The 26699-nt window shown below is 44.5% G+C and overlaps 2 long non-coding RNA genes across 2 annotated transcripts in view; one reads left to right on the top strand and one right to left on the bottom strand.

Annotated features, from left to right (window-relative positions):
• Window positions 1–6: 6 nt before the first annotated feature.
• LOC125612514 lies at window positions 7–26699 on the top strand. Its single transcript, XR_007342939.1, has 2 exons — window positions 7–647; window positions 24935–26699. It is a non-coding gene; the product is annotated as an uncharacterized LOC125612514 (long non-coding RNA).
• The window catches only part of LOC125612513, an 80097-nt gene continuing 71737 nt past the window's right edge, over window positions 18340–26699 (bottom strand). The window contains exon 5 of the long non-coding RNA XR_007342938.1: window positions 18340–20575. This is a non-coding gene — a long non-coding RNA (uncharacterized LOC125612513). The remainder of the gene's footprint in view (window positions 20576–26699) is intronic.

Genomic DNA, 26699 nt, shown 5'->3' with positions numbered 1-26699 from the left:
AGGTCCAGCACCATATCACTGTTTCAGAATACAGGGTACAAAAATGTCTTCACATTACCAGCAGGTTACATACAAACAAGATGGATCAGAATCCTGCTGTAGGCTTGTGAATAACAAGTAGAAGTTAGAAATCAAGGAAATAAATCCTTGAGAAATGGAAAATTATTTTCCAACCATCACTCATCCAAACTACAAACTAAGTACAGTGATGAGTCACTTAACAAGGGCATACTCTGAGAAAAGCATCATTAGGCAGTTTCATCTTTGTGTGATCACAAAGTGAGCTAAACAAACCTGGTTGGTTTAGGTCAATCACTCCCTGTGGCCCATTGATGCATTGAAGAAACATGGTCAACATATCAATGAGTTTGCTGCTAGTGTAGCTCTGGCATTTGCAATGCTTTTGATAAGTGTGGTCCCCAATCCATGGTGATACTGGGAAGTGGTGGACTCTTAAAGAGGTAGAGACTGATAGGAGGTCTTAGGTGATTTGAGATGTGCCCTTAAAGGAAATATGGGACTCTCACCCTTTCTCTTCCTCTTACTTTGCTTCCCTCCTCTACTTCATGCTCCCACCATGATGTATGGTGCCACCACTGACCCAAAGCAACAGGACCAATTAGTCTTGAACTGAAACCTCCAAAACTGTAAGTCAAAATAAATCTTTCCTCCTTTTAAATTGATTTTCTTGGGTATTTTTTAATAGTAACAAAGCTGACTTAACACATTATTTTTACAATAAACTTTTTGTAACCAAGAGAATTCTAAAATAATGATCAAAATATATAGTGAATGCCTAAACCAGTAACATAATCACTTATTAAAACTACTATGTATGGGGCTGGGGATAAAGCTCAGTTGGTGGGGTGCTTGCCTTGCATGCACAAGGCCCTGGGTTCAATCCCCAACACCACCCCCCACCACACACACAAAAAAATAACTATTGTGTGTGAAATTTTATGTTCTATGCTTTTATATGAATGGCAGTATGCTAGGTTTGTTTACACTACCATCATCACATATACACAGCTAATGCATTTATATTATCATGTTATAATAGCTACCATGTCATAGGTGATAGGAATTTGTTTGCTCCTTTGTAACTATATTGGATCACCATCATATATGTAGTCTGTCATTGACCTGAAACATCATTATGCAGTGTGACTGTATTTTTAGATACATGAGATCTCAAAAAAATTTCCCTCCCATGCATTGTTTCTCTTGGTAGGAAGCTATCAGAGATTATGGTTCACCAAAATGAAGTAAAACAAGAGAGATGGGGAGTGGGGGACATGTAATTGAGAAAGCAGTGCATTCAACACAGGGCTAAGGGCAGAGGAAATCCTTGTAAGAGCTGCCTTTGCAGGTGCAGAGCATCAGCAACCCAGGCTAGGGCAGTTCAGCTTTTGAGAAGCTTCTGCAAGAGGTGATAAAGGCCATATAAAAGCTGGCCTAATCAGTGAATTTCAAAAGGCTTATTTCTGGCCATGTGACATGTTCATAGTGAGATACTTGGGAATACCAGGTAGATAGAGCAGTCTGTCTACAATGGGCCAGCTACCATGGCAGAGGGAGAGGGAAAGTATCCACCCAGAGGTGTTACTCATACCATCTTTCCCCCATACACAACATATTCTCCCCTTCCTAGGTGGGCCTGATCCAATATCATATGCCTTTTTAATCTGGATCTGGAGGCCAGAGACAGGATAATGAGGATTCAAGACAAGGGTCATCAGTGTCCAGCTCAAAGTACAGACCTGTGTGGAAGGCTTATTAGTTTCTTTAGGTGGTTTCTTTTGTCTAGAGATATATGACACAGAGATAATTTTTGCCCCCTCCCCCATCACTATGAATTAGATGTGGTTTTTCCACAAAAGTTTATGTGCTGGAGATTTGGTCAACAATGTGATGGTTTTAAGAGGTAGTGGAACCTTTAAGAGGTGGGGCCTAGTGGAAAGTGGTTAGGTCACTGGGGTACCAACCTCAGAAGGGATTAATGCTGGTCTCTCACAATAAGTTAATTCCCAGGATAATGGGTTGTTATAAAAAGGAAATCTTACCCTTGGATGGTTCTCCTATCTCACCATGTGCTCTCTTATGTACACACTTCTACCATGATCTTATCTGCTATACTGTGATGGGGTCACCTGATCTTGGACTTTAAAACTTTGGATGAAATAAACCTCTTTTCTTCATGAAGTACCCAACATCAGCTGTTTTGTTATAACAATAAAAAGTGAACAAATACACTTTCTCCATACACATACCCAATGCACAGTGGGCAAAGAGACACAATCATAAAAAATTAAAAAAAAAAAACAGCCCAATTCAGAAAATGGAGGAAAGGGAGACATGCAGCAGACAGTATCCACAACAATCTTGAAATCTTGCTGTATAGATATTGCCTCCTACCCTGAAACAAGAATGTTCCTAGAATAGTGTCAATCCTACTTTGGGGAAGCACAGCCAGTCCATTGTTCTTAGGCCCCTCACTCCATCCTCAGGAGGTTCTTCCTTTGCCAGTATCCTTAACTGCACATTGGGGAATATGCCCCTTTGGTCTGGAATCGTCACAAAGTTGATGGCTTTCAACACTTTGGGAGCTGAGCAGTTCTCTCAGCCCACTTTTGGAATGTATTAGGTTAGAGACTAGGGTTGATTTAATTGTTAGCCACAGACTGTATTAATTTGGTTCCTGATTTTTTGGCACAACTATAGTTTCTCAAAATTCTAGTTAATCCCTTACCTGGTCTGTTTAATTTCTCTTAGCCGTATTGTTAATAGCTACTCTCAGTACTTTTCAAGACATGGTTCCTTCTCAACTTAATTGCAGGTATTCTGAGTTTCTCAGTCTTTGATGATAGAATAACACCTTTAGTGTCTTTTCTCTGAACGTTTCCAGCTATCCCAGATAGCAATTTATCAAATATTATACCATTCAATAAGAGGGTGACCATGCGTCCAAAAATCTGTTTTTTCACTGATCAGCATTCAAGCCAGTGCCACTTATGTAGCACCACTCCATTCTTGGTTGCCATTCTTTGTATCAGTCAGGATTAGCTACGTTATGCAACAGTTACAAATAGTTCCAGAAGTTTTGATATTGCTTATCATATCAAAATTTAATTTTTAGTCTATTAAGGATGCTTGGGACTCTGCTCTGTGTCATTTCCCTCACCCTAGTACCCAGATTAACAAAGCACTATTCTCAGGAAAACTGACAATATGGCAGAAGAGAAAAGGACTTTCTAGATGGTCTTGTGTTGGCCATTAAATGCTTGGCCTAGAAATGACACACATCTCTTTTGCTCGTAACTGGTCACATGGACTATCTGCTATAGACAATATTTGTGTTCCCCAAAGTTCATATGTTGAAATCCTAATGCCCAAATGTTGTGATATTTGCAGGTGGACTCTTTGGAAGGGTAAGTAGATCATGAGAGTGGAGCCTTCTTGAATGAAATTAGTGTACTTCAAAAGAGACTTCAGAGACCTCCTTTGCCCCTTCCATCATATGAAGTTATAATAAGAATACAGCCATCTATGAACCATGATGCCTAGGCTTGATCATGTACCTACCAGCCTGAGGAACTGAGAAGCAAATTGTTAATACCACCCAGTCTATGGTATTTGTAATACCAACCCCAAACAGACTAAGACACCTTCCCACTCATAGGAAGCCAGCAGGCTGTCTCTGGAAGACCAGGAGCTAAGCTATTGAGGGAAGCATCAATCTGATCTGAATTGAGAAAACTGGCAGAGTTTGGGATTCAAATAATAAGTAGGTAAAAAACTAAATTAACAGAAAAGCAAGAGCTTCAAAGAAACAAAAGGAATGTCCACTATAGTTGCCTGCTTGGCTCAGTTGCAGATAATGTTTTCATAGTGGTAATGATCAATACTGAACCCTGACCAAATCAACTTTTTCACATCATTCTCATGGAGGAACGGGACACTCTGGGTGGGCACAAGGGAGGGAGTGGGAGGAAAAGAAGTCCACATTTGTATAATGAGATGTCAGTAGACAGCCCCCGCAAATTGGAAAAATTAGAAGTAGTGATGCTATGGTGAGCAGAATTCTAAGATTCCCCAACATTCTGCCCCTAGTCTATACATATCCACTCCCAGTTAGTCAACTAATACCCTAGGTGTTTTTGTAAGGGATTTTGTAATGTGATTATGCTCTCTAATCAGCTGACATTAAGATAGGGTGATCATCTCAGTGCATCTGAGCTGATCACATTATTCCTTTTAGTTTGAGTCCAGAGAGACAAGGAGGTTAGAAAAATTGGAAGCATGACAGATATTTGAACTGAGAAAGATGCTCCATTGCTGACTTTGACAAAAAGAATGTCCACTATAGTGGACACTGGAGGGGATGACATGGCAATGGAGGGGGTGACATGGCAAGGAATGCAGGCAGGAAATAAGAGTAGTCCCTGACTGACAACCAACTAGAAATGGGGACCTCAGCCTACAACCACAAAAAATAGACTGTTACCACAGCTGAATGAGTTTGGAAAAGGACCCCAAGCTCCAGATGGGAACCACAGCCCAGGCAACTTGATTTTAGTCTCATGGGGTCCTGAACAGAAAAGAACAGTATCATGCCCAGACTTTTAACTTACAGACCATAAAATAATAAAGATTATTATCTTAAGCCCCTAAGCTTGTGGTCATTTGTTATCCAACAATGGAAAAATAATACACATACTGTATGAGTCCCAGAAACAGTCTGGTAAAAGAGACAATGCCATTTGTATGTACTGTTGGCCCCCAGTATCCATTCATTCCACAACCAAATATTCAGTCCACCCATAGATCAAAACTATTTGAACAAAAATTACATTTGTATTGAACATATAGACTTCTTAAGCATTATTCCCTAAACAATAGTATACCAACTATTTATGTGGCATTTATATTACATTAGGTATTATAAATAATCTAAAAATGATTTCAAGTATCTAGGATGTGCATAGATTATAGCAAATACTACTCCATCTTATGTAAGGACTTGAGGATACTTGGACTTTGGATCCATCCACTGGGGGTTCTGGAACCAATCCCCTATGGGAATGACTGTATAACTTTGATGTAAGGAAAAACTGAGATCAAAACTATCAGAGATTATTAGTTGCCCATTGAGATCCATCTCCTCTGTCAACAGCAGTAATTGACAAGGCTTCCCAGGAACATTTGCAGTTAGGTGTGACCCAGCGACCAACTTCTAAACATTTGCAAATGATCAGAGGAGCATCCCAATACCTCTGCATTAGGATTTTGAAGAGGTTGAGCCTTTGTATTATCAGCTTATCATTACTATGTCAGATACTTGAAATAATCAACTTATAAAAATAAAAGTCATTTTGCACACAGTTTTGGGGGTCCCAGTGATACCATTCCTTTGAATCTGTGTCAAGGTAGTACATCATAGCAGAAGCACAGAGGAAAACCATTTATCTCTTGGCAAGGAAGCAAAAGAGAGAGAGAAAAGGGCTGGGTTCCACAACCCTTCACCCGTGACCTCCCACTAGGCTTCATCTCTTAAAGTTCCTATCCCCTCTCAATACCACCACCCTGGGGATTTTAGGGGACATTCAAGATCCAAACTATTAGCAGTCCCCATATTTCATCTTCTTCTCTGTTAGCTGGAAGTTTATGACCACATAGCTTTGGAGGATGTTGGAGCCACCAAATAGACCCAGGACTAGACATAAGGATTAAATCTGGCCAAGAACATTCTTCTGGACTCTACGCTTGAGCCATAGTATGGGGTTACTGGACATTAGATTACCTTAACTAATATGAAGGTGGAAGATGGTGCAGGGAAGGTAAACAAGAACAACTGGAAGTATATGGAGTGAGGACATTGTACCAGGTGCGATAAGAGTTGCATTTTGTTCTGTAGTCTTACTCTGTGGGACTGGCTTCCTGGTGGCAGCCAGGCTGAGAGATGCTACTCTTAGCACTGTCCTCTCTTCTTCTCAGGGCACACACTGACTGTAGTTTTGCAACTGCTCATAACACACAGCCTGGAGTGGAAGATGGATAGGTTTTTCCAGGACATCTCCTAATGTCAGTACTCAGCACTCTTCAGCAGTGACCTCCTCACCCAGTAGCCCAGGGCTTGCTCCTAAGGTCTTGAATCTCCCATATACTCTCCTACCTCCTCTACCTGTCTCCTGAGTTACTCATAATGTCACTAAAGGATTATTCAATTCAAAGAAGACTTTGATCTCAGACATTTTACTGCCCTGAAATATGACCATACCAGAATTAGATTATTGGTTGAGGAACTTCTAGTTGAAGCCTGCATCTCAGTCGCCAATAGTTTGACATGTAACAAGGAGAACAAGCCATGCTCTGTTATAACAATTACATGGGGGTGAGTTAGAAAACTGTTTTCATGTCCCATCTCCAATTGTTCCAGAGGGCAAAATAATTCATCAAGTTCTAAATGATGAAAGCTAACTTCACATCTGGTGCACGTTTACACAGGGAAAGATTAAAACCAGAAATGCTTCTGAAACCAAGCCATCTAAAGACTGGAGAGGTACTTAGAATGTCTGCAACTAATGTGTGAAGGGAGCTTGTTACAATGCTGGATAGTCCCATCCAGGTTAGCCAGAGCAGATGGCTTTCACTTCCAAACATGACAACTGACATGGGTTACCATCCTCCTTCATAATGGTCTAGGAGGGCATCTGGTCTCAATGACAATTGTTAGTCCTTGTGTGTCTCTCTCCTCCCTCACTCCATGGTCATCTGCCATTTGTAACAGGTATTCTTCCCTTGCACCACCCCCTAAATTCCCACCCACTTCTGCAGGTGCTCAGGGTCAAATACTACATTTTATCCTTTCAACTCAGATCCTTGTTAAGCCTGAGGTTAACAGCAATAAGTCCCAACACATCAGTGCTCACTTGACTCACTAACACACATAGAAACTCCACATGGAAGGTGCTGTTTCTTTCCATTTTACAGATCAGAAAATTGAGCCTTTATCAGGCTGAAAGACTTTCCCAAAGCCACCAATAGCAAGATGCAGAGCCCAGACTCTCAGCCTAGTGTCCTGTCACTTCACAATAGAGCCCCTACTCACTAGCTAATTAATGTAGGGATTTATCAAGTCAATTAAATAAGAGCAGGGTTGGTCCTCTCTAGGCTCTCAAGGGAATCCTGTTTAATGAGTATTCCCATTAATGGGATTGAGAGGATTTTCCATGAACAATGTCGACTACGACTCCCTTTAATTCTTAGCTATCTGCATCCAGGACTGTGCATCTGAGACTGAAGGCTGGCTGGCATTAGTGGGCAGATACAAATGAAGCAGTATTCTTTTTTTGTTAGAGCTGAAGTGAGTGAGTTATTTAAGTATCATAAAAATCTCAGAAAGTGCCTCTGGAAATGAACTGCCAGGGTCCTTGTGGTCAGGTCGAACTCTTCAGCCTGGGCACACATGGTCTGTTTGTTAACTTGGAGCTAGAGAATAAATCCTCAATCCTTCAAATCCTCTGTATGTTCACTGGTTTTGTGGGCTTTGGGCTTCTTAGGTAGGATGGTATGAGTCAGTATCTATTAGACCCAATTCTAAAGTTAAACAAGTTGATTTAAAATATTTTCAAAATGTAATGTGAGTTTTCTTTCTATTTGAGTCTCTCTGTTTGGGAGCTTTCCATTTGCTCTGAGGTATGAAACCTCTTTCATCTGTAAAGAAGAGAGCTGTACAATCAGTTCTATTGATATTCGGGCAGGAGGGGGTGACATTTGGAAATGTTTTCCCCCAAGGAAAGGGAAAGGAGAAGTTGAAAATGAATCAGATTTAATCACACTTCAGGTAACTCGAGAACAGCCAAGAGGTTTCCATCTCTTACCTGAAGTCATTTCCTGAAAGTCCAGAAATAATTCCCTCTGGAAACCATGTATTGAGGTCCTTTGAATGTTCTGCATTGGGTCTCTGGTGAATGACAGGAAGTGGGCCTTCTAACTGTTCCTCTTCAATGGGATAAGATTGCCCTTAGCTGTTTGAGTTGCCCAGTCTTCTTGAACTCCCAGCCAAGATCCTGAACCCAGGTGGAACAGAAACAAACCATCCCAGTTGGACCCCCTTTCAAACTTCTGATTCAAAGAAACATTGGTTGATGTTTTAGACCATTGTGTTTGGGGCTGTTTGTTACACTGTTTTATGTTATGAATGTGAACTCAAATTTCATGTGTGGGGAAGGAAGCTTGGCCTTGAATGCAACAGTGTTGCAAGGTGAGACCTTTAGGAGGTCATTAAGCAGAGTCTAATGAATGGATTAATTCATTAATAGATTAATGAATGGATTATTGTCTTTGTTATAAAAGCAAGCTCTCTCTGACTAGCTTGCTCTATCTTACCATGTGATGCTCTCAGCCATGTTAATGATGAGGCAAGAAGGGCCGCACCAGATTTCACCAGATTCTGGCATCAATGTATTAGATTCCCCAGCCTCCAGAACTGTGAGCTATTTAATTTTCATAAATTATCTGGTCCATAGTATTTAGTTATAGCAACAGAAAACAGATTAATACACTCAACAATAGTACCTAGAGTAAATATGGTCCCTATAAAATAAGAAACTACTGGCCTAATGTTTAATCAAAGGAAAATGACCCTTGGAGATGCAAACAAAGGATGGCCATGGGTCTGAGGTCTGTACTCCATGGATGAGCCAAGACAGCTTCAAGACAATTTGATCAATCCTGTGTTTGACTTAAGGACTGACCTAAGATTTCCTGGTGCTCATGCTGCCGGGTGAAACACCAAATGATGAACTTTGCCTCTTCACAGCCGCCTCTGATACAAGGAGGGATGCCCATTTCCACACACCCTCCCATATTGCCAATGTCCATTTGGAGTCCTTGCAGTATAACCTTCTCCTCCTCAGGGAGAGGATAAGGAGTATGACTATCTCAGACCCGTTCCCTCTGATAACTTTCCTCATGTTTCAACAGCTTTCTTGTTGTATCGTTGTATCTTTTCTGCAATCTGATAGGCCAATTTTCTTCTTTAATGCATTGTGACAACCCTTGCTAATTGTTTACTGAATAACAAAATAACCCAAAAGTTAGAGGCTTAAAATGGAAGTAAACATTTACTGCCACACTCACAGATTCTATGGATTTGAGAGTGGCTAACCTGGGAGATTCTGGCTTGGGGTCCATCCTGTGAGATAGTAGTTATGACATTTGCTGGGGCTACAGTCACTTAAAAGTCCTGATTTGAGCTGGAGAATGCCTCCTGCAATGGTTGACCCACGTGGCTAGCAAGTTGATCATGGTTGCTAGTGGAAAAACTTCAATCCTGCCCACGTGTGTCTTTCCATGAGGTTGCTTGAGTGCCCTTACAGTATGACAGTTACTTTCCTGACCTAGAGCTAGTGATAAACAGGAAGAGCCAAGAGGTGGATATTTTGGGGTTTTATGGCCTAGCTTCAGATGTCATTTGGCATCACTTCTTCCATATTACTTTAGTTGGGTCTTCTGAGTTACCAGGTCTGGCCCAGATTTGAAGGAAGGGGTATTAGACTCTACTTTTTGAAGGAAAAAAAATGTCCCAAAACTGGGGATATGTTTAAAAATGACCATATCTACCAAGTATTATTATTTCCTACTTCCTGTGATTTTATTCTAAACAGCAAGATGCCTGGCTAAAATATTACATTTCTCAGGCTCTCTTGATGGAATCACAGGTTAGTAAAGTATAAACAGAAGTTATTGGGTAAGATCAAATTTTATTTTGTTTATTTATTTAGTAATTTATTGCACTATTGGGGATTGAACCCAGGGTACTCTATCACTGTGATAGATCCCCATCACCTTTTATTTTTTATTTTAAGACTGGGTCTTACTAAGTTGCCTAGACTGTCCTTTAACTTGCAAGCCTCCTGCCTCAGCCTCCCAGGTAGCTGGGATTATAGGTGTACACCACCATGTTGACTATATTATACAATAAAATATCATTGAAGTCTTCCTGGAGTGCAGGACCAAGTGAGTCAAGGAGGGGCTGTAATCCAGTGTGTCATATGGGAGCTAAACGAAAGAAGCTCTTAGCTGAGTATGTCATTTTTTGAGGGTCCAGGCTAGCCTGGAAGAACCCTAGGGTCATTAAAATACCAAGTCACTTTTATTGACATATGACTCTTGTGATCTCTGAGGGTTCATTTCCAGAAAGAGAAGGAAGTATATCAGTCCTCTCCACTGTCAGATAGAACACATATCTGCTCAGACAACCTGGAGCAGAAGAACTATAGTCAGAAGTCCTCAAGTCTCCTTTCTGCCACCACAGGTCTAGGGAAATGGGCAAATCAACTCTGCTGTCTGGAGCTGTTTCAAAAGAACCACTTAGAACTTAATGATTTAAAACATTTATTGCTGTTTATTTTGCTCATAGTTCTGCTATCTGAACAAAGTTTAGAGAAGATGACTCTTCTCTCCTTCACACAAGGCAGCTGCGGAGGTTCAACAGGACAGGCACACTCACGTGGCTGGCCAGTGAGTCTTGGTTGTTCACTGGGAGTTCAGGTTAGGCTGTGAGCCCAGGACTTTGGTTTCTCTATGAGTGGATTTCTCTATATGCTGCTTCGCCTTCCTCACACAATGGTTGGCTATATTCTGGGAGTGACTATCCCAAGAGATCAGGTGGAAATGCACAGCATGTTTATAATTTTACATTCAGAATTCACATAGCAACATGTTCACAATACTGTAAGGATCAGGCAGTCATAGGGTATACCCAGGTTCAAGGGAAGTGAGGACATAGATTCCATCTCTTAATGGGAGTAGCAGAGTTATAGAAGGGCATTGGAACAGGATTCATTACTGTGGCATTCTTTAGGAAATACAGTCTTCGGCAGGGAGTTATCATGCCCAAGTTTTCATTGTGCTACAATTTGATGCTGCCTGTTTCTATTATCATTCATAAGACATTAGGAAAACCAGAAATGCCACAAACCAGCCCCTTAATGTCCCTCTAGGAAACCAACTTTCTTTTTGAGAAAATAGATATTTTTTTTAATTTTAGAGGTAAAATATAATCACACAAGTGTCAAGTTGAAACAGGTCTCTTCTTTAGAACTGTATACACTGAAATTTTTTCCTAGCACGAGAGGGATTTCTGTGTCCCAAGAGTCAGTTCCAGAGTTTGCACTGAAGACTACTTCCCAGAAGGAAAGACTAAGATGACCCTTCCTGAGAGCCTGGCTCTACCCAAATATGTCTCCCCATGGGCCTCTCTGGGAGAGTGAGAAAGAGCCCCAAATCCCTCACTTGCCCAGTCTCCCTTGCAGCTGGCATGCCTTATGACTACATTTGGGGGCCCAGCCCCTTATGGTATCAAAGAAACCATGGATGAGAGGGCCAAACTTTCCACTCTCCCTCCACCTGCTTCCCAAACCTACCCAAGGCCTTGCTGAGACTCCAGGGGCTGCCCCAGGGGCCAAGAAGCAGCCAGACTTAACCCACAGCCCACCTTTGGGCTGCTTTATGGGAGTGGAAAAAAGGGCTTTCTCTTCCTGCAGCAGGACTGTATTGGGTTCCTAGGACAATGTCCAGGGTGGGCTCTGCCCCTCTCAAGGACACAATGAGAAGAGGTCCCCTGGAAGGGCCTGGAGGGACAGAGGTGGGATGGGATGGGAGGATAACAATCACATGCTCCAATGCTTGTAAGAAAGGATCACCTGGTTGACAGTCAAGAAAAGCCTCCCCTCCTGGCTTTTATCCTTTCTTCTCCTGCAGACCCTTTGGCCACTCTTCTCTGCTGGCTTTTGTCCCTCTTCCTTTTGTCTCTCACCCTCAGGGCTTCCTCTCCCAGCATTCTCATGCCACTCAGCTTCAGCATCCTCTGTGACCCTCTGAGTCTTCAGGGACAGATCACCCAAGGGAGATCTTGTAAGCAGACATACAGCCCTTCTATTGGTTCTCAGAGCAGACTACCTTGCTGGCTCTGGTCATTGAAGCAATTGGCCTAATGTCTGGGTGACATCTTAGATCCAATCTGCTAAGGGGCAGGACCAAAGTGAGAAGCATGCAGCTGGAGCCAAGGAAGCACATAAGGTGGGCCACACAGAGGTAGAGGGTGCTACACTGGAGTCCAGCTGGATTTCCTCAAACATCTGGAGTTCTCATCCTAAAATAGAGAATATCCTCTTTCCTCTCTTGCTAGGGTGTCTAAACAGCTACTTCAGTGTCGATAAGGGCTCTGCAGAGTGCTTGGCCCACAGGAGACACCCCCCCATGAAAGCAGAAGGGGTGACAAGGCAGAGTATGGGCAAGAGTTCCAGGACTGTCCAGGTCACACACCCTCAAACTGAGGAACCACAGCATAGAGGCAAATAGCTCCTGATTTCCTCCCCAACATTTATTTTGAAAGTTTTAATTATATAATATATTTAACATCTTTTATGCAGATTCACCAGTGATTGTGCTTTTACCATGTTGATTTATTTCTCTCCCTATCTATCTATCTAGTTTTTTTTTTTTCCTGAAGCACCTGAAAATAAGTTGCTGATATCATGACATTTTACCCATATGTACTTCCAAAATTAAGGACTTGCTCCTTGGTAGCCACAGAGCCTCTATTGCACTTAAGAACTTTATTGTTAATTTCTTCACATTATATAATATGCAGACCACATTTAAATTTTTTGAAATGACCTCCAAATCTCTTTTCTAGCCAAACATTTCTTCTTTATCAACTGAACTGGATTGTTACACTCTCACCCCTAAACCCTCCACTTTAGATCTTTTCATGGAGCCCATCCACCTCAATCCTATGAGGTTGGGCAAGGCCCTAAGGATGGGTCTCCCAGCAGGCAGTCTCAGGGATCAGTGTATTTCATCACTCCATTGTCATCTCTGTCCAAAGTTACAGAGTGGAGCCTTGACAAAGGCACCATTGGTTTTCCTCCCTTTGAGGTATTTGGTCCTGAGACCCTTTCTGGCCTCAATCTGAAATACCTCAAACCAAAGGGCTATCCTCAGGCATACAGCCATCATTCTTCACCCCGTCACTGTCCCATTCCTTCTAGAAGATAAGAAAAAAAATGAGCATCCTATCCTGGGATGTAGCTCAGTGGTAAAGTTTATGCTTAACATGTAAGAAGCCCAGGGTTTCATCCCCACCCAGCATACATGTGTGCATATACACACACACACACACACACACACACACACAAGACTTTATTTACAAGAAACAGAAATTTTAAAAACAAAAAAATAATACTCTTTGCCTTCTCCTCTAATTGTTCTGCAGAGACTAGGGGATTATTTCTGGAGGAAATTGGTACTTACTAGCAAACAGTATATACTCTTCCACCCATTGATGACTTCAAGCACCAGGCTTCTTAGAGTCTTATCTAATCCTCTCAGTGACTCCACTGACTAACTTGTGTCCCTCAAAATGGCTATTGACTGAATTGTGCCTCCCCAAACTCATATGTTGAGGCCTTAACCCCCAATATGATGGCATTTGGAGATGGGGCCTTTGAGAGGTGAGGAGCTCTTGAAAATGAAGTCCCCATGATTAGATTAGTTCCATTATCAGAAAAGAGAGAAAGAGAGAAGTGGGGGGGGAGCCATTTCCACCATTTGAGGATACATCAAGAAGATGGCCATCTATAAGCCAAATAGAAAGCCTTCAGCAGATACTGGATGCCTATTCATCCAGCATCTTAATCTTAGACTTCTCAGCCCCTAGAATGGTGAGAAATAAATATCTATTGTTTAAACTACCCAGACTGTGATATTTTGTTATAGCAGCTCTAGCTATCTACGACAACCCTTGATGTAGGGAAGCATATCTCAATGTACTGGAAGGAAACCAGCTCTGAGAGGCACAGTGGGCCACATTAAGGTCACACCCAGGGCATAGGGCACAGCTCTGTTCTGTTCCCAAGACCAGTTTATCAGTTAGAAATACTTTGAGATACAAGTAACAGAATGTAGTCAATAGCCACTTAAACAACATGGGGACTCCCCTCTTCAGATGTCTGAAGGTGGGTCTTTCCTGGGCTAGGGAAGTGGACCCAGGAGTGCCAACAGGGACCTACCTCCTTCTTGCTGCTCTGCCACCATCCATAAAGCATTGTATTTCTGCTCTAGAAGTACCTGCCGCCGTATCGTTGCCATTCTGACTGGAGTGAGATGAAATCTCAGTGTAGTTTAGTTTAATTTGCATTTCTCTAATCACTAGAGAAGTTGAATGTTTTTTCATATATTTGTTGACCATTTGTATTTCTTCTTCTGTGAAGTGTCTGTTATTAATTGGGTTATCTGTTTTTATTGGCATTAAGTTTTTTAAGTTCTTTATATATCCTGGAAATTAATGCTCTATCTGAGTTGCAGGTGGCAAAGATTTTCTCCCATTCTGTAGGCTGTCTATTCGCACTCTTGGTTGTTTCCTTTGCTGTGAAGAAGTTTTTTATTTTGACACCATCCCATTTATTGATTCTTGATTTTACTTTTTGTGCTTTAAATTTCATTCTGCTACTTATGGAGTTCCAGTTTTCCCAGCAGCATTTGTTGAAGAGGCTATCTTTTCTCCAATGTATGTTTATGGCACCTTTGTCTAGTATGAGGTAACTGTTTTATGTGAGATTGTCTCTATGTCTTCTATTTTGTTCCATTTGTCTTCATGTCTGTTGTGTTACCAATACCAAGCTGTTTTTGTTACTATCACTCTGTAGTATAACTTAAAGTATGATATTGTGATGCCTCCTGCTTCACTTTTCTCACTAAGGATTGCTTCGTCTATTCTGGGACTCTTATTTTTCCAAATGAATTTCATGATTGCCTTTTCTATTTCTATGAAGAACGTCATTGGAATTTTAATAGAGATTGCACTAAATCTATATAGTGTTTTTGTTGGTATGGCCGTTTTGATAATATTCACATATTTCTAGTGGAGTTTTTAAAAAAGTGAACCTCTACTTCCCCAGCCCTTGTGACAGAAGGTGGCCTGGGCTGGAGAGGTCCACTGGATCAAGCCACCCCTCACCCACTCCCCACTAGGGATCTTGTTAGAAGTCCTACTTTCTAATTCAGCATGTTTGATATCTCTAGATACTATGGGAAACTCATTCCAATTCCTAGTGCTCATTAAAGTTTAATTGGATACCTAGAAAAGGAGAACGTTTTGGTGGAAAGGAACAGAGGATTAAATGTTCCTAATTCCATACCTCCTGCCTACCTCTTTGAGATTTTCCAGTTTTTCTGGTGAGGATTGCTGGCCTATTTGTCTGAAGGATGGTATATGGTTTTCAAGCTCATTGTGAGCTTATTGGAGGTGGTTCTGAGCCCATAGAGCCTCCAGGTGGTCCCCTGGACCTAAAGGGAGATCACTGGTCAGTCAATCCTTCTCCCTCCAACTGTGCAGTATTGCTCTGTCTTTTCCCATTAATTTGACTGTTTCTGCATGGGAGACTTTTGGCCCTGTAAGACTCAGTGCCTCCTTCCCGAAGTTGAGCCTGTCTTGGGCTGGGACACTTGATTCTCATGGTGACCAGGACCTTCTCACTATATCCTTTAGGCCCAGCCCACACCATAGCCTACCCCATGCCTCCCTTTCTTTCCTTTGATCCTCCCTGGGAGAGGACATTGGCCTCTTTCTCCTCTTGATGCCTGAGCTCAGCCCCACTCTTCAATTGATTGTTCCCACAGCCATGGCATCTTGCCATAATGTTATCCCTAGTTGGGCTCAAGCTTTCTTTCACTTATGGGATATGATCTGAGGCTCTTCAGGGATACCTCTACTCTACTCCACTGGGTAGTATCTTGGACTCGCTTGACCTTTCTCTGGTTGATTTTGGACTATGGGGAATCCCAGCAGGAGGGCATAGGGAGACAGGAGAAAGTATCCTCCCCTCAGTGTCCCTTTAGGCTGGCTGTGTCTTTTGGGAACAGGCCATGGCTCTGAGGGGAATCCTTCCCTCACAGCTGTTCCCAGGTCTAAGGTGCAGCTGTTCCAATGCATGGTAGTTGTGGGTGGTAATCAATCCCTTTTCTGCCCTTACTATCCCCAGGCGATGCACCCGCTACAGTTTTCCTTGCACAGTTCACAGCTTTATGAAGACCTCAAGAAGGTCTCCCAATGGGCATGCCTTTGCTTCTGTGGCCAGGGTGACCCTTGCCCCTTAGGTTAATCAGAGATACATACATGGTTAAACATTTCTCTCTTAAGTCAGTGGGGCTGCAAGTTTCTCATTTGGAGTATAAAGTTCAATTAGTTCCACAGGTGTTGACTGATTGTAAGCACTAAGGTATGGCTTCTGGGCTAGGTACCAGGTGCCAATGGTATGCAGGATCACACAGTCAGGACAGGGGCCCACAGGACCCAGAGGGGTAGAACTCAAGAGGGACTTCAGGGTTAACAGGAGTTTGTGGGTCCATAAAGGACACAAGGAAATTTTAGTGTGATGGCTGAATATGGCCAGCAACCACAGTCCAGGACTAGAGAGGTGTACTTAGGGGGCCAGGGACTTACACTCAGCCAGAAGGCAATGCTCCCTGAGGAAAGTAATTCCTACTGATGGCAGAAACCCAAAGAGCTTTGTAAGGGCAGAGGGCCATGTGTTTGCAACCAAAGCAGCTGGATACCATAATGACAGGTGGTGAGGGAGGGAGAGAGAAGATCAAGATGCTCAGAAAGTGAAAGAGGACCTTCTAGGCCCACAGAGGAGGAGCATGCCAAGGGCTGGGCCCATCAAACCTCAGTTCTGCTGTGTGATGTTGGGCCAGTTAGTGAGTCTTTCTGCACCTCTTTCCTTATCTGAAGATCATGGAAAGCCTTTGTTGTGAGCAAATAATGCAGTGTTCCAGCATGGGCATACCACGCCTGTGATATGCAGTTTTCTTCCCTCATTAAGCCAAAAGCCACGAGTCCTTACCTCATCACTGCCCAGCCCTGCCATTTCTCCAGGCCCTCTGAGAACCATGTAAGGTTCCTCCTCCATCACTGTGTTCTGGATGAAGCCTATGACCTTGGGGTCTGAAGCTAGCCATGTTCTTAGCAAGGGCAGCAGGCACACCCATGGACAGCAGTGGCTCAAGGAGCAGGTGCTGGCAGCTGCTGCCAGCCTCACAATGTGGCTTTTGTAGGTCTGGGTGGCTGTAGAGCCCAGGAACGACCTGTGCCGGGAACAACTCCCAAGGCTCTGCTGGAGCGAGGCTGCAAGATCTCAACAAAGCTCCAGAGAGCCGTTGGGCAATCACTTTTGTCATGCAAATACAGGCGGAGGTTACCAGCGAGTGCTTTCCCTGCATGCTAACCATTTTGTCATTCAGATGAAGCAAGCTGGGCTGGAAAAAGGCTGTGTGTTCCTGGGTCCCTGAGCTTGCCATGCCTCTCCTATTGTTCTTCCTTGGGCCTAACTGGGTGAGCCTGTGCTGGCTCTGTGCTGGGCCTGGGATTCTGGCTCTGACTCTCATTTTGGCCAGGAAGCAATGGACCCAAGGAAAGCAGCAAAGGCCAGAAGACATCATCTCAAATTATGCAGCCGGCCAGGTTGAGGACAGGCTGACCATCTTATGGGGGAGAGTCTCATAGGCAAGAGAACTGTATGTGTCAAGGCTTCAAAGTGGGATGGCCAGTGCCCGGCCCCAGGAGGAACCTCGAGGTTGTGAGAAAGGCCTGTTCATGGATCCTGGGTGTGTGTGTGTGTGAAGCTTGAACAGGGGTTAGGGAACAGGTGATGAGGACTGAGGACTGGCTGAGTGCCCACTGGATGAAGCAGGTGCCCAAGGCTGACCCATGTGTCCACATGGAAGGGTCTGAGTCCTGGGCCAAGAGCCAGTTTCTCTCCCAGTACTACTGCATAACTAACCCAGACTGTAATTTGGCAAGTTTCTGAATTTTTCTGAGCCTCAGCTCACTTCTCTGTGAAACAAGAATAGGAATGATGAGATGAAATTAAATAATCCAGATAAAATGTTGAGTTTGTTGCCTGGCATGTACTCAGCACACAATGCACACACTCATTTCCCGATAATGCAACTTCTAGGAACTTATTTTTATTAATATTCTTGCAAGAGCAAAATGACACATGTTCAATATTCTTCATAGCTTGTACCAGTCAGAAATTGGACATGGCTCAACTGTGCAAGTACAAGGCCTGGTTAAACAGCTCATGGTTTGTCCACTATAACAGGGAACTCTGCAGGTGAAACAAGAACCAGGGCACTCTTTGTGTACTGATACAGGGAGCTGACATCATGCCTAGCTGGGAGGCAAGCAAAGAACCCTGCACAGAATATGCATGTGGCCTTCTGGCAATGCCCCTAAGAAAGGAGTGGGATGGGGCCCTGGTAGCCTGCTGAGGTGGGGCAGAGGTTCCAAAAGCCTGGGAAGAGGCAGGGAGTGATAGGTAGGAGGTGCAGCATTCAGAGCACATCATACACATACACCCCCTGCCCCTAGAAGTTCTCTCCAGTAGAAACAGACCCTTTGGGGCAACGGGGCACTCAGTCTCTGCAGGATGGAATAACACAACCAGTCACCATGGCAACAACTGGCAGTTGTAATTTCCAGCCAGCAGGCAACTCCTTGAGCACAGGAGGAGAACGCAGGCCACCAGCAGGGCTGCCACAGTTTGGCTTGTCTGTATCTGGGGGAGCAATAGCTCCCCGTCCTCACCCTCTCCCCTGTAAAATAAAGATCCAACACTCCTGCACCATGAGGCCTGGGAGGAGAAATTGAGAGAAAGCCAGGCTTTGAAGGGGGCACAGGGTTCTGTAAAAATGAAGGGTTCTGGCCTACAGTAGACCCACAGAGACCCTTTTCTATTCCTGATCACCCTCATTAGAGACGCCTTCATGCAACCCTGAATTTCTATCATTAAAGCATCTTCCAGAAAAACATATAAGAACTCGAGAAGAGGAAGAAGGCAGATGCCTTTTATTTGGGCAGAACATATCCTTGGGCAATTTGGTCAAGTTATAAAGGTGTATGAACACAGGTGTGATTCCTACAGGTGCAGTCTGCCTGCTTATCAACCACCTCTCTACTGCCAATCCCCCATTTTCACCCCACACCCCAGTCCTTCCAACCTTGGAAACCACTTGCAAAGTTATTCTACCATCCCTGTCTCTCCCAGGAAAGTACCACCTGACCACTGGCATTGCCCAATGGCATGAAGCTGACCTCACGCTGGATAGATATCAGTAGCTGTATTGGGTGGACTATGATCATGGGGTGCTCATTACCAATAAGGCCTGACCCTGAAAGAAAGGCAGATGAACTCTGACCTCTAGGTGTGGCTGCCCCAGCCTAATAGGAACCCCCTCCCCTGTCCTGTGGGGTTGGTCTAAATTGTTCTGCTTCCCCTGATGGGACTGGCCTTATAGATCAATATGGCAGGCAGGAGCAAGCAAGGCTAACCGGGGCCTCAAGAAGGACCAGGGGCCTGGAAGAGCCCTATCTTCATTTTTGCCACTTTCTGAAGATATTCCTGCATGGTCTTCTTTCTGCAGGTTGTCAGGTAGTGCTTGGGGTAGGGGAAGAGGAAAGATGAGAGAGAACAGGAGCAGGTCAGGCCAGATCAATGCAACAGCCTCTCTGGCCCCCTCTCCACTGCTGACACCCCACAAGTTGCTCATTAGCTCTGTTGTGTCCCCTGCACTCAGGAGCTCCTTCCCACTTGCTCCTACTCACATGAGCACTATGGGTCTAAAGTCACAGCTCTGAGCTGGGCTACAAAGGATCTGGGTTTAGGAGTTGGGGAAGAGTTATTTGTCTATAGCTTTGTTCCCAAATTAAGTTCTGGGATAGACAGGGAAGGTGAGCCATACTCCACAGGCAACCATGAATGTTTTCAAACATCTTTTAAAGAATAGTTAAAACAATCACAGAGGTATGATGAAGTGCATATAAAATCCCTATGACATTCTCTGATAATCTCCTGTGCAAGCAGCATCACATGATACCCTATTGGGCCTTATTTATTCTCATTTATTGGTAGGGACAGCTGGAGAAAAGTCTGAGACCCTCATGATATGAATTTATGTTCTTAGCACCTTTCACAGACATTCCTGCTAGCCCTCATTCTCTAATCTTGATAGGAATAATGTGTTAATTAGTTTTCCATTGCTATGACAAAATACCAGAGAAAAACAACATCAAGGAGAAAAGATTTATTTTGGTTTACAGTTTCAGAGGTTTTCCATCCTTGATTGGCTGGCTTCATTGCTATGGTCTGTGGTGAGACAAAGTAACATGGCAGAGACGCCATGGTGGAGCAGAGTTGCTCACCTCATGGTTGCTGAAAAGCATAGTAAAAGAACAGGGGGAAAAGCTAGGGACAAGATACAGTCCCCAAGGGCTCACTCCCTCCAACTAGGTCCTGCCTCCTATAGTTCCTACCACCTCCCAATAATCCATTCAGCTAGCTGTGAATCATCAATAGATTAGTCTACTGATGAGGTCAAGCCCTCATGATTTGATCACTTCTCAAAAACTCCACCTCTGAAGATTGCTGCACTGGGGTCCAAACCTTCAACACATGAGTCTTTAGGGAACATCCAGATCCAAACTGTATGTACAGATGATTATCTCCTGTGGAAAGTGGGGGTAAGGAGAAGAGAGTAAGGCTTCAGAGGAGCCTGAGGTCACCTCACCTAGATACCTGAAGCTGCTCCTCCAGCCAGGTAGACCTGGGCAAGGCTTGGGCTTCTGGACTGTTGGCACAATCTCACTCTTGGATCAGATGAGGAGGCCAGATGAGCAGGGTGAGTCCTCTTGGTTTAGGGGCCCAGGGTTACCCCAGATTCTTGTTTGAGATGTGGTCTCATTTATGCTATACAACCACTTCCCTTCCAAAAACAAAATCCCCTGTTCTTGAACAAACCAATAATATCTACTCCACCATAGTGAAAGAAATAGTGTGAGAAATTAAGCATCTGTCATTTAGTTGTCAGACTCTATTTCTGATTGAAATGGTTAAAGATTACATTTCTTTCAGCTTACATGCTATCTTTCAGTGTGTTTCTATAGGCATTTTAAGGTTTGGGGGACAATTGTGAGATCTCTTCAGGCCTCAGTGCCCCTATCTGAGATTGGAGAGGGTGAACTTGGACCCCAGCTCAGTTAGATGCTCATAAGCTCACAGCTCTGCAGGTCCAGCTGGTGTAGGAGAATTTTATCTATTTTTCCACAGTCTCTTCCCCCTTCCTATCACCCCCAACTCTCATCTGAGTTCTAATGGCATCAAATTTACAGATCATTCTGATTCTGATTAGAAAGATGGTGTTTTAGATGGAATATGATACCAGAGTTTCCTCAACTCATTGACAGAGAAAGCTCTGGAACCCCATAGCAACAAGTCCCAGAAATAAGGTGCCCAGGTAAGGACAGAGGGGTAAGAAGAGATGAACAATCTCCTACAGCATAATACAAGAGTGGTGACCAGTTTGCAGTCAATGAGTGAACTCCACTCTCAACTCCATCTCCCCTTTGGGCCAGGGCTCAGCAAGGACCCCCCACCCCCCACACACCACCCAGCAGCTGAAAGGACTACAGCCATCCCGGGGCACACAGTTCTCTGGAGCCTGTCCTAATGCTGCCCCTCTGTCCCCTTGACACCTGGCACTATCTGGAGAAACTGGCTCAGAGAGGTGATTTGAACTTCTACCAGTCATTTATAACCTGCCACTTCACACCCCCTTACCCTGGGTCTCCAGGTGATCTACCAGCGATATCTGGCTATAGCCATGACTTCCCCTCTCCAGAGAAGGGCTGGAGAATTTTGCTCTTCAGACTTGGCAGCTCAGTGATTTGGACTCATAGCCAGGTGACCCTCCCAGTCAGACTGCACACTGGGCTTTGTAGCATGCACATTTCTCACGGCCTTCATGCATGCTGCTCCCTGGCCTGATTGGATGCCTTCCCAGGTTCATACACCTGTCTATCCTTTTTCTGCTCTGAGTGACTGCTCCACCCACACATTCTCCCTGCAACCTGGGCACTATGCGATTATTTACTGCTGTTTCTGTTTGCCCACTGGGCCTTCTATTAGACCAAGAACTTCACTGAGGCCAGACAGGGCTTGGGGGTCCCAGCATAGGGATCATGGCCTCCAACACAGAAGGGTGTGCCAAGCCCAGGGCATCTTTTCACTTATTTCTCCCTGAACAGAGTTGTTACTACCGTTGTTTCCAGAACAGGGAGCCACTCAGGACTGGAGCCTTTCTATACTGGTCTGGGAAAAGCAACCTTATCAATCAGGTATATCTTATTATACATAGTACTGAAATAGGTCAAAAACCTTGTGAGGCTCAGTCCCAGGTAAAAAGGGACTTTGCATTTTTAAAGACCTTCATGCAGATGGGTGCAATGGCACATGCCTATAATCCCAGCAACTTGGGAGGCTGAGGTAGGAGGATTGCAAGTTCCAGGTCAGACTCAACAACTCAGCGAGACTCTATCTTAAAATAAAAAATTAAAAGGGTTGGCGATGTAGCTCAGTGGTAAAGCACCCCTGGGTTTAATCCTTTGTACCAAGGGTGGGGGGAAATCCTCCATGCAAATACAATGCAAAAAGGAGTTAAAAATATCTGAGGTGTTTCTTCTTAAATTGAGTTTGACACATTACTGTGTTATTCAAAAAGATGAATCCAAACAGACATTCCCCTTGTTATTTAAACATGTCCATGAATGAGAAGCAACTTTCCTGCTAGACCAGGTGGCCTCATCTTCTAAGGAACATATCAATCCTAATAAGATCTCTGGGTAGGTTTGGCCATGTTAAGGTCCTATGGACCTATGGACCTATATAACTGCAGAGTCCCAGAGGGATAGGATCCTGCAGCTGGGCTGCCATGGTGGATAGGCTGTCCCCTCCTGCCCACACAAGTGGATGCCCCCATGAGGCAAGGGACAGTCCCTGTGGCCAAAGAATGGCTGTTTTTCTCAGATCCTGCCAAATTACTCAGGCAAGAAGCCTGTTCCTTCCTTCTGTATGCTCTGTTTGAAGACAATACTCCGACCGCTACAAAATGGGAAGATGCAGAGAAACCACTAACACCACCCTCATCTGCCAGGGGAAGAAATGAGGAGGGGCCTCCTGCCCAGGGTTGCACACAGTGTTCCTGAGAGTTAGGCTGGATCCCAGGATCCCAGACTCTGCCCACTCCTGGTACCTGTGGGCTGGAAGGGAGCTGCACAGGACTGACCAGAGGTGTATGTTCAGGGGAGCTCCCGACCCCAACCTCCATCCATGTAGCTCCTTAAAACTCTGGGGCATCTCACACCCAGAGGTCTCTGAACCCCCCTACCCTCCCCTTGCAACTGCCCACCAATTGCTCCACCAACTGCCCAATTGCTCTCATAGGGTGTCCCAGCTGGCCCAGCCAATGCTATGGAGTCAATCTTGGGGGGCTTTGTGAACTTTTTTTAAGGGATGAAAATAGAGTTGTCAACATTTTATTTTGCCAATGGAGGATGTTGTCACAAAACAACCTCTGTCTGCTATTACTGCTTCATGTAAAAAGGAAGTTTTAACGTTAAAATAATCTCATAAAAAAGTTGAAATATTCAGCATCATAAAATTTGATAAAGCTGTTCTCTTTTTTTTTTTTTTTTTCTCATTTCATTCGAGACCTGAGAGCTCTGCAAGAATCCCAAAGGCAATCTCATTTGGTCCAGCTAAGTGGCAGGGTGATTGCTGGGCACTCTTCAGGCCCTGCTTGTGATAGGGCTGATGGCCAGGACTCTTCTGGAAGTTACCCACACCCCAAACTCCTAGGTGTCCCCTGAAGCAAACTGGCCAACCCAGGTGTTTCCTGAAGAGTTCTGGCTGTGGGCCCTGGAGCAGGTGGACAGGACACATCCTCCCTCCGCAGCCTGACATCTCTGTCTTCCAGGGCTGGCACGCCGGCCATGCAGGGCTACCCCAGACACTCACGTGTGCCTGAAGCCAGCTGCTGCACAAAGCCATATTGTGGGCCTCCGCCTGGCAGGCAAGCACGTGACTTCAGATGGTGGGTGGCTGCCGGACGGGTGTGCCCTGCTGCCTTCCTCCAGGCCAGGACTCTGCATCCTTGCCTTGACCCCACACAGCAAGAGCCAGTTGGTGAGCTGAGGGATCCATGAGGATGAGAAAACATGATTTCAATACCCTGAAGGAGGCATCAACAGGGCTCCAGATGGGCTCCTTCTGGGGTCAGCCAGGACTCAGGTTCTGACTTCACCCAGAGCCTGGTCCTTTTGTCTCTGATTGTCACTGCCAGCTCTCACCACCCCTATGATGACAGGGTCCTTGAGTTCAGCATTCTCTGTGTGAAGGAGCCTGGGTCCTGAGGCCCAGAGTGGGTTTTTGAGGACTGACGACAGGCTGACCAGTGAGGCAGGGCCAGCCCTGGGCTCTAGCACTCCCTTTCCCTTCCTGTTGATGACTGACCTCAGCCTGAGCCAATTCAGCTGAAGGAGGAAAGGAGCCCCTGAGCTCAGTCAGGGCTTCCGGCCACCCAGAGGTTTAACCTCTAGAAGTGCAGCTTTCACACATGAGCAAAAACAGCAAGAATGCTCTCTCAAGCCACTGACTGCTTCCTGTGAGCCCCAGGCATGCTCAACCTCTCACAAACTAAGAGAAAAACCCACAAAAAAAACACACACCCCAAACCAGCCAAGGGTTCTTCTTGGAGCAATCCTTCTCCCCAGCTCACTACCACATTCCTCTTCTTTCCAGGCCTCCAAATAGCATGTTCCACACATTAGAATGACTGCAGGTGGAGAGTGCTATAGTTTGGATCTTAAATGATCCCCAAAGGCTCATATGTCGAAGGTTTGGTCCCTATGTTGGTGCCATTGGGAGGTGGTAGAACTTTTAAGTGGAGCCTAGTGGGAGGTCTTTGGATTATTGGGGTTGTACCTTCAAAGGAAATTGTGTAATCCCTGTCTCTTTCTTTCTGTTTTTAGCTTTCTGGCCATGAGGTGAGCAGCTTTGCTCCACCACATGCACCTGCATGATGTGCCACCATCAGCCCCAAACAACAGGACCAACCAATAATGGACTAAAACCTATAAAACTATGAGTCAAAAAACATTTTTCTTTTTAAAAGTTGATTGTTTATGGTGTTTGCTAGAGTAATGGAAAGCTGACTAACACAGAGGGTCAGAGGGGTAATTGTGACACCTTCTACACAATGCAATGTTATGCCACTTAAAAAATACTTACAATGACCCCTGGGACTGGGGTTGTGGCTCAGTGGTAGAGCGCTTGCCTAGCATGTATGAGGCCCTGGGTTCAATCCTCAGCACCACATATGAATAAACAAATAAAATAAAATATCCATTGGCAACTAAAAACATTTAAAAAATGCAATGACCACAAATTAATATGAAAAGAATGCATGTCCACCTATTTCCCTGGAAGGCTCATTGTGGTGAAGGGGGCACCATCCTTCTGACGGAAACCAGAGCTCAGGGTTTCTTTCTAAAGTCCTCCCTCCCTTCATTACCTGTATCCTATTTTCACTCACTGTGTGGAGGCCAGGGCCACTCTCAGAGCTCAAGAGGAGCCCCTGTTTGGGGGCTTCCCTGTAGCTGTACTGTTCCCCATGGATGAGGGGTCTATGGGTCCAGGGGACATGCCTACTCAAAGCCTGTGCCTGTTTTAGACCATGCAGCATGTCAAACACCCTCATGGGTCTCTCTTCAGGGTCTCACGTGCATACCTGTGGAGACTCTGCAATTGATTGAGGCTTCCAGGTCATCGTGAAAGCTTGTGTGTCAAGGAAAATTAAGAGTTTGTCTGGATTAGCCTTCACTCTCCTACATGACGATGCTGTGATATTGTAATATAATAAGAAATATGTATTTGGTCTAATATAGTTTGGACCTGGAATGTTCCCCAAAGGCCCTTGTGTTGAAGGCTTGGGCCTCCAACCTGATGGTACTGGAAGCTGGTGGAAACGTAGGAAAGTGAGGCCTAGTGAAAGGAAGTTAGATCACTGGACACATGTCCTTGAAGAGGATGTGGGAATCCAAGACTCTTTCTGTCTCTTTGTTTCCTGGCCACCATGAGATGAGCAACTTTGCTCTACCATATGCTTCCCACCATGATGTTCTGCTTTGCCACAGGCCCAAAGGCAGTGGAAACAACCAACCAGGACTGAAACCTCTGAAACTGTGAGCCAAAATAAATTTTTCCTCCTTATAAATAGATTATCTCAGGTATTTTGTCACAATAATGGAAAGCTAACTAACATAATTTTTATGGTCAGTCCCTCACTCCCTTGCCTTTCATGGAATATAGCTCCTCAAACCCAAGGCATCTCTGAAGGGATAAGTGTCTTTTTGTGCACTAATGAGGTAACTACTGGCCAGAGAATGTAGTTTGGTTGCCAGGGGAACCAACCACAGGATTAAAAAACTTGAATTTTCAGCCCCACCCCCAAACTGTGGGGAAGAGAGAGGGGCTAAAGGTTGAGTTGATCACCAATGGCCAATGATGTAATCAATCAGGTCTATGTAATAAAGTTTCCAAAACACCACACAGGGACAGGATTTCAAGAGCTTCCAGCTGCTGAAAAAAATGGGGGTACCTGGAGGGTGGATGGCCTTGTGGGGGACATGGAAGCTCCTGTAACTTCCCATATACTTGCCCTATATAATTTCTTATACAATATCTTTTATAAGAAACGAGTTAGTATTAAATAAAGTGTTTCCCTGCCTTCTGTGA

Source organism: Marmota marmota, unplaced genomic scaffold (assembly GCF_001458135.2).
Source record: "Marmota marmota marmota unplaced genomic scaffold, marMar, whole genome shotgun sequence".
Classification (NCBI taxonomy): Eukaryota; Metazoa; Chordata; class Mammalia; order Rodentia; family Sciuridae; genus Marmota; species Marmota marmota.
The sequence above is the reverse complement of the archived record's forward strand: the minus strand, read 5'-3'. Positions and strand labels throughout refer to the sequence as shown.